At 46.3% G+C, this 8,649-nt stretch overlaps 1 long non-coding RNA gene across 1 annotated transcript in view; it reads left to right on the top strand.

The window, feature by feature from the left end:
- Nucleotides 1–8,649, top strand: part of LOC121044457 (uncharacterized) — a 32,838-nt gene that overhangs the window by 1,934 nt on the left and 22,255 nt on the right. The window contains exons 2-4 of the long non-coding RNA XR_005797317.1: nt 275–440; nt 1,703–1,971; nt 2,096–2,190. This is a non-coding gene — a long non-coding RNA (uncharacterized LOC121044457). The remainder of the gene's footprint in view (nt 1–274; nt 441–1,702; nt 1,972–2,095; nt 2,191–8,649) is intronic.

Genomic DNA, 8,649 nt, shown 5'->3' with positions numbered 1-8,649 from the left:
TGTTTTGTTTTCATTTTGTCCATGGGCGTACTTTTGCTCATCTGTGGTATTTAGCCCTTCAAGTTGGCAAATACTTGCTAGACAACCTCTTTGCGGGGGTGGGGGGGTGGGGGGGGCAGCCAGAGTGAGTAGTCATCAGTGAGAGAGCACAGTCCAGGCCCTTTGGGATGGGCTTGCAGAGAATGGGAGAGCCCTGGGGCAGAGACTCAGAGAATTCGTCATTACAGATGAATTCTGCCAACATCTTTAAGCTGGTCCTATCCTTCTTCCTTAGGACAACAGAGCGCCTCTGCCAACCAGACTATAAGAAGAGAGAGATGGGAGATTAGGGTGGGTCCTGGCCACCTCACCAGGGGAGAGAGCATCAGTGGAGTACGGCCCTTAGAGACCTGGACTTGTCTTGGTCCTGATAATCTTCATCCTCCCATAGGGGAGAAGAGGTAAGGCTCTGCCTATGAGAGAAGTTACAGTGCCTTGATAATGGAAAGAGGAGGTAAGAGGACCACCAGTTGACACACAAATGGCACTGGTTCTGACCTTATCGCTGGACATGGGAAAGAGGGCAGAGAGCATTTGGTCTAGTGGTTAAACAGACTGTAAAGCCATACTATTTGCTCTGCTCTTTGTTATGCCCAGAATTCGTGATCCCCAAAGACCACTAGGGAGCCGAGTCCGATGTAAAAGCAAAGAGCCTTTTTTCGAGCTAGCTCGAGCTCAATCCCCTACCTGCACCGACACAGCGGTGAGATACCAGGGAAAGAGAGCGAGTTTCAAAAGGACAAAGGTTTTATTGGGGCCTGGGGGCAGTTGGTGAGGTAATGGCTATGGCCTCAGCCGATTGGCTGGGGAAGGGTCCTGGGGAAGGGTCCGAGTCCTGTTAGGCAGGTGAGGGGGGGTTACTCAAGGGGAGGAGGTGTGGTCAAGGTGAAGGACACAGAACAAGATGGAGTCGGCTGGCGTAGGCCCGCCCTTTCACTCTTCACTAGTCCTGTGACCATGGGCAAATTAATTCTCTGCCTTCGTCATCTGTAAAGGGGAGATGTTGAGAGTCCCTACTGTTACAGGGCCATTACGAGGCCTCAAGTTATGTAGAGCCCTTCTAAAGTTCTCGCACATGGATGGTCCTCTCTCGGCATTCATGTTCTTCTTAAACTAGCTGAAGGCCTGGGGTGTGTGTGTGTGTGTGTGTGTGTGTGTGTGTGTGTGTGTGAGAGAGAGAGAGAGAGAGAGAGAGAGGTGTCAGAGCTGCCATCTGGGCCAAGCTTTTTCACACTTCTCCCACTGCTCAAAGAAAATGAGGGGCCACAAAAACCTGGGACCTTCTGCCACAGGGGGAGGAGCAGTGTGTAGCAGAGGACACATCGTGGGCTCACTGGCCTGGTGGTGGGAGGCCTGGGCCTGGCCCTGGCCCTGACTGCCCACAGGATCTTTGGTAGATCAGAGTTACTCCCACTAAGCTCACAAACCCAAGGGTCCCCCACCCATCCTCATCCTCAAAGAGCACAAAGCAATACAACCTACCACATGCTGCTAAACACCAACCTGGGCACTGCAGGTTTGGAGTTTTCTTGGAGGTGTTTCCATCTCTCACTCACTTGGTGGAGGCTAAGCTTTTGAGATCTGGGAAAGCAGACCCACCACCCCCTGCAGGCCTGCAGAAGTGGGACAAGAGGAGGACGCAATACCACTTCTGCACTTTCAGAGCCTGAGAGACTTGCAGTCAAGGAAATGTTTCTGAGGTCATTGTTCAATGAGCATGAAGTAAGCATCCCGGAAATAGTCTGCTTGGAGGGGACGAACTGCAGTGGAATGGGAACATTGTGGAACAAGACCAGGTTCAAAGGCAATTTCAGAGGCTGTCCATTAGGATTTGGATGGAGCAGGGAAGAGAAGGCAGGAGCCTTTGAACAAATGGAAACTGCCTCCACTCTACCCACAACTCCCACTTGGTTATGCTTACACATGAATGAGGTAGGAATTACTGTGATTGCGACGGATGGTTTACAACTTGCCAAGCACTGTTTCAGGTGCTCTGTGTGTATCATATCATGCAACACTCTCAATAAACTTTAGGTTGATGCACCTTGTTTTGCAGACTAAGAAACTGAGGCCCAGAGAATGAAGCAACAGTTAAAAGAGCGAAGCACTTAACAAACTTCAAGTCCGTAGGTGCCTTTTCTCCGGCTGTCAGTAAGTGCAGAGGCAACTATGATGCCCTAGGGTGTTAACTGTTGTTTGCACTTAACACATTTACTTCCCCCCTTCTTTCTTTCTTATTTTTATTAACTCTGTTGCTTTTACAGCCAGCATGTTAAGCTTCCTCAAACCCTGTTGGAATAGAAAGGGCACATCTAGGAGAGCTGACTCCAAGATTGTCCCCAGTTTCTCCAGCACAAGAAGAGGCAGGAAGTCAGGGGCACATGGTCTCTCCAAAAATAAAGTTGATAAAGTAGCCTGACCATGTCTCAGAGTTACTGAAAACTCTGTTCTCTTGAGACTTCTCAAGAAAGGAAGTCTGTCTTCCACACACCTGTAGTCAATTCCTATAGGCAATAGGTTCAGAATTAATTAATAATAAATAATAAGGGCCACACATCACCATCACCACCTCCACTTTCCTACCTGCTGTGGATGTGGCTGGCCTCTGCCTTCAAACATTTCCTCACTTCCCATCAAATAGGACTGGGCACCCAGTATCCACAGCTCTGCCCTCACCAGGTCCAGGAAAAGTTCCAGACAAAGAGGGAATGTTTGGGGAGGGTGCTTTCAAGCACCCAGAAAGGCAAGCTCTGATGTGGAGACACTGGTTGAGACTGGTCTCAGGCCAGTGTCCCATAGCAATAAGGAGCTGGATTTTGGTTGCATCAGGCAAATGGGTCAGTCCATTCCTCTGCCCACCCAAGGAGTGGGGGACAGCGCCACCCACTCCACACTTTATGTGGTTCCTTCCTGACTGCTCATCGCCTGGTCTCTTTCCTTTGGTTTTAAGTTCACATGTTTGGGTGTGATGTGGCTTAGGACCCAGACAGGGGGCAGAAGGACAGTTCTTAGAGTTTGAAATGGTCCTGAAGTCTCTGGTTTTCCCTTGAGCCAGCTTCAGGACAGCCCGGTGTTTTTGAACACTTGTTCAGAAAGACCTCTCTGGAGACCTAAACTGGGTCTCCCATTTTCTCCAAGGCCCACATTTCTCAGCTCTTACCCAGGAAGCAAGGAGGAAGGGCAACTTGCTGGAAACTTAGGAACTGTGTACAATGAAGATCCTGTGGCAGACAGGGAGGGTTGGGAGGGGAAGGTCAGCTCACTGCCACCACACCCCAGGACATGTGGTTTTAGGCTAAGAAAGTGAGTGGGCAGCAGGACGTGAGTCATTCACACAGCCATCCCAAGGACAAGGTAGAGGGGAAGGGCTTTAGGCACTGCATTGCTCCCCCTAGCTCTTCATTTATTCATTCACTCAACAAATAGTCTGCTATAGATCTGGCAGATCAGCAAGCTTGACCAGCCCATGCCTTCACAAAACACAAACTCCTTAGATCTAGAACTTCATGCTGAGGACCGGCCATGAACATAACAGCCAAGGAAGCAAAGTCAACCTTCTACTCCCCGCCCCACCCCCCCACCCCCACCATGCACACCTCCCACTACTGTACTCTCATGGTTTATTTTCCAGTACACCCTTATTATCGTTCATTCTCTCACCAAACATTTCCAGAGTACAAGAGAGTGCCAGGCCACTCATCCCAGAGTCTACCCCACACGGCATAGCCTCCTGCTCTCCATAGGCTCCCTGCTCAGCTGGCCCACAGCCCCCTCAGTCTTCTGACTGCCTCAGCAAGAGAAAGCTCTCCAAGAACTCCACAGGGCCCCATGGGTAAAGCTGAAGGAAAAAGCTGTCTGACTTGGGGGAGAGATCAGAGCCTGGGCAGGCCCAGAAATTCAGGTGTTTGGAGCCTCAAAGTGGGACTTTAGCTGTTGGAAGCGGCTTCATGGGACACTGAGGTTCTGAGCAGAACCCAGTTTCTTCATTTTCAGTGGGCAAATCCTTTTCTAATGATGGGCACCTTCTTGCCCTCTGCCCAGAGCCTGGCTCCTTAAAGTGTGGTCTGCAGACTAGGAGCAAAGGGGAAGATGCATGGTCTCAGGCCCCACCCAGACCTACTGAATCAGAATCTGCATTTTAACAAGGTCACCATGTGATTCATATGTACATTACAGCTTGAGAAGCAATTACGGGAAGAATAATGATTCTTGTTACCTGGTAAGTTTAGAAACAGTATGTTAACACATTCTTTTTCAGTTGGATATTCAAAGGCCACCCCTTTTTTCTATATTAAGTCCTACTTTCCTGAGCATGCGCTCCTACCGCTTCAGCTGAGCAGTCCGTTCAGCACACAGGCTCTGAGGTCAGACTATCTGAAATTAGAATCCTGGCTCTACCATTTCCCTGCGATGACCTTGGGCAAATCACTTTACTTCTCTGTGCCTCACGTTTCTCCTCTGTAAAGTGGAGATAATAGGGTTGTTATGGGGATCAAATAACTAAAGTGTTTGCATGGCACCCTGCATTTAGCAAGCACGCAATACATTTGGATACTAATTGGATTTGGGTGTCCCCAAATTTCCGACACACAACATTTGCTGTCTTTTAGGATGAAATGCTTCTGGAGTTGATGGTCTCATCTATTATGCACAGATTCTTTGCCATTTTCCAAAAGTGACTTTATTTCCTGAGGGCAATTTCCTGTTACCCCAAAATACATCCATTTCGGGACTGTCCATTTAATTTATTCCATACTTGCCATCTGCAGGGAACTGAACTTTTTTTTTCCATGTTTTTTTTAATTTCCAGTATAATTAACATACAGTGTTATATTAGTGTCAGGTGTACAATATAGCAGTCCAACAATTCTATACATCACTCAGTGCTCATCATAAGTGTACTCTTAATCCCCTTCAGCTGTTTCACCCAATCCCCACCTACCTCCCCTCTAGTAACCACCAGTTTGTTCTCTATAGTTAAGAGTGGGGCACCTGGCCAGCTCAGTTGGTTAAGTGTTCAGCTCTTGATTTCAGCCCAGGTCATAATCTCATGATCTGAACTACTTGGGATTCTCCCTAGCCCCCCTCCCCAGTTCATGTTCTCTCTCTCTCTCTCTCTCTCTCTCTCTCTCTCAAAATAAATAAATCAACATTAAAAAAAAAAATACTGTCTTGTGGGGCACCTGGGTGGCTCAGTTGGTTAAGTGTCCAGCTGTAGCTCAGGTCATGATCTGATGGTTCGTGGATTCAAGTCCCAGATTGGACTCTGTGCTGACACCAGTTTGCATTCCCACCCACAGTGCACAAGGTTCCTTTTTCTCCACATCTTTGCCAACACTTGTTGTTTCTTGTGTTTTTTATTTTAGCCATTCTGACAAGTGTGAGGTGATATCTCATTGTGGTCTTAATTTGTATTTCCCTGATGATGAGTGACATGGAACATCTTTTCATGTGTCTTTTGGCCATCTGTGTGTCTTATTTGGAGAAATGTCTGTTCATGTCTTTTGCCCTTTTTTAATTGGATTATTTGGTTTTTTGGTATTGAGTTGTGTAAGTTTTTATATTTTGGATACTAACTGCAGGAAATTGAACTCTCCTGGGGGGAATTGAACTTTTTTGCGGGGGAGTTTTTAAGATTTTTTAAGATTTTACTTTTAAGTGATCTGTACAGTTAACGTGGGGCTCAAACTCACAACTCTGAGATTAGGAGTTGCACAGGCCCCAAGCTGAGCCAGCCAGATGCCCTGGAAATCGAACTTTTTTTTTTTTTTTTTTTAGTTAATATACAGAGCAATATTGGTTTCAGAAGTAGAACTCAGTGATTTATCATTACATACAAAACCCAGTGCTCATCACAACAGGTGCCCTTCGTAACACCCATCAACCATCTAGCCCATCCCCCACCCATCTCCCTCCATCAACCCTCAGTTTGTTCTCTACCATTGAGAGTCTCTTGTGGTGGGAATTTAATTTTTTACCTGTGACCTTGGATAATGCCCCAACCATGATTTATAAAAACTTCAAATTTGTATGTAGGGCTCTTACCCTCCTGGTTCCAGATACCTTCAAAAGCATTGTTTCATTTCATCTTTATATCTGTGTGATATAGGTGTTGGTGAAAACCAACTTCTGTGCTTCGCAGCAAAGATGGAGTTTGGAACAAAGAGGAAGGATAATATCTTTATTGCTTTGCAGGCAGCAGGCTCTGGCCTTCAAAGACTTAAAGCCTGCCCTGAGGAAGGGTGGCGGGGGGGCGGGGGGGGGGAGAAATGGGGGCGTGGGAGTTATAGGGTAATATAGGATCTAGCCAGTTTTCACAGGAATGGTACATGTGCTGCCCAGGCTCCTTAGTTGGATTTTCAGGATGGTACCAGATTCCTGAAAGAAAAGGCTCAGAAGGGAAGAGGGAGGTTTTCGGAAGAGAGAAGGTTTACTTTAAAATCAAGCTTCGCTGAAGCATTAGTGCAGCCATTTTTATTTTAGTTCAGCTTTATGCTTTTAGGAGGGTTCATAGGCAGAGCAAGTATCATTACCCTATCTTACAGGGATACGAAAGACCGAGAGCCCACAGCCAGATAGTAAGTAGGAGAGTAGGGCTGGAACACGGCAAGGTGGGCCCTGGCAGGCATTCAATGAATGAATAACTCAAAGGCCAATGTTCTTCACTCTAGATTTAAACCAGAGAAGCTGTTTACAGGAGTGAGGTTTTCAGGCAGATAAGGGAGAGAAGAAAAAGAGAGTTACTTCACTTTCTAGGATGACCTCAATTAGAAAATATTTTATTCCATTGTCCCCATAAAAATTCGTATTTGTCAGCCTTATGTTCTGACTAGTTCATAAATTGTGGTCACTGAAACTATCAAGCTGAACAATATGCGCTCCTATTAAAAACCACACCATGCAAAAACAAAAACAAAAACAAACAAAAAACACACCATGCAGATACTAAAAAAAGAAAACCCAGGCCCAAAATGGAGTCACTTATGCTAGGCCAAGTCACCAAACTGGGGCTTAATCCTTAACCTAATGGCATTTATAACTTTCCCCAGAAATGTAGTCTTAACCAGTTAGGAATTTTCTGGTAAGCGCCAATGAGGTCATCTGTCACATGGGCCCTCTCTATCCCCCAAAGGAAGATGAGGTAATCCACCTAATAAGACCCTTGCTCTTACCCCAAGGGAAGATGACCTTGCTTCACAATATCCTTTCTTTTCTTTTGCTAATTGTTCCACACACCCTCACCCCAACACACATCCTTCCACCCTGTTTCTGCCTATAAAATCCTTCTATAGTAAAACCTTGGATTGGGAGTAACTTGTTCTGCGAGTGTTCCACGAGACAAGCAAACATTTCTAATAAATTTTAACTTGATAAATGAGCAATGTCTTGCAGTTCGTGATGCGGAACGTCACATGAACACAACTGAGCCAATGGTTCTTGACATTCCCTCTGACATACAAGTGCTTTAGATTACAAGCATATTTCTGGAACGATTTATATTCACAAACCAAGGCTTTACTGTATTTTGTGCAGCTCCTTGGAGCTCCTTTCTATTTGCTAAATGTGATGCAGCCCAACTCATGAATTGTTGAACAAAGCCAGTTTGATCTTTACATTTATTTGGATGAATTTTTTAATGTTTATTTAATGAGAAAGAGAGCACAAGTGGGGGAGGAGCAGAGAGAGAGAGAGAGAGAAAGAGAGAGAATCCCAAGCAGGCTCCACACTGTCAGTGCAGAGCCCAATGCTGGGATGGAACCACGAACTGTGAGATCATGACCCTGAGCTGAAATCAAGAGTCAGATGCTTAACTGACTGAGCCACCTGGCACCCCAGGTGAATATTTTTTTACGTTTATTTATTTTTTTAGTAATCTCTACACCCAATATGGGGCTCAAACTCACAACCCCAAGATCAGAGATCAAGAATTGCATGCTCTTCTGACTGAACCAGCCAGGCACCCCAACTGTGGGAGGGGTGATATGAATTTTGTGGGTTTTTTAACATTTTTATTTATTCATTTATTTACTGATTTATTTTGTGTTTATTTATTTTGGGGAAGGGGGGGCAGAGAGAGGGGGAACAGAGGATCCGAAGCAAGCTCTGTATGGCAGGTGCCCCTGAATTTTGTTTTTTAACACAGAAGACTATCAAGTTAAAAGTGTCCCTCCTGGGGCGCCTGGGTGGCGCAGTCGGTTAAGCGTCCGACTTCAGCCAGGTCACGATCTCGCGGTCCGTGAGTTCGAGCCCCGCGTCAGGCTCTGGGCTGATGGCTCAGAGCCTGGAGCCTGTTTCCGATTCTGTGTCTCCCTCTCTCTCTGCCCCTCCCCCGTTCATGCTCTGTCTCTCTCTGTCCCAAAAATAAATAAACGTTGAAAAAAAAAATTTTTTTTTTAAATAAAAAAAAAAAAAAAAAAGTGTCCCTCCTGGGGGCACCCGGGCAGCTCAGTCAGTTGAGTGTCTGACTTCAGGTCAGGATCTCGTGGTTCATGAGTTTGAGCCCTGCGTTGGGCTCACTGCTCTCATCATGGAACCTGCTTCAGATAGAGGTGTCCCCTTCTCTCTCTGCCCCTCCCCCAGTTGCGTACGCACTTTCTCTCTCTCTCTCTC

This window comes from Herpailurus yagouaroundi, unplaced genomic scaffold (assembly GCF_014898765.1).
Source record: "Herpailurus yagouaroundi ecotype Mexico unplaced genomic scaffold, PumYag 188, whole genome shotgun sequence".
Lineage (NCBI taxonomy): Eukaryota > Metazoa > Chordata > Mammalia > Carnivora > Felidae > Herpailurus > Herpailurus yagouaroundi.
Note: the sequence above shows the minus strand (reverse complement) of the source record. Positions and strands in the feature narration are given on the sequence as shown.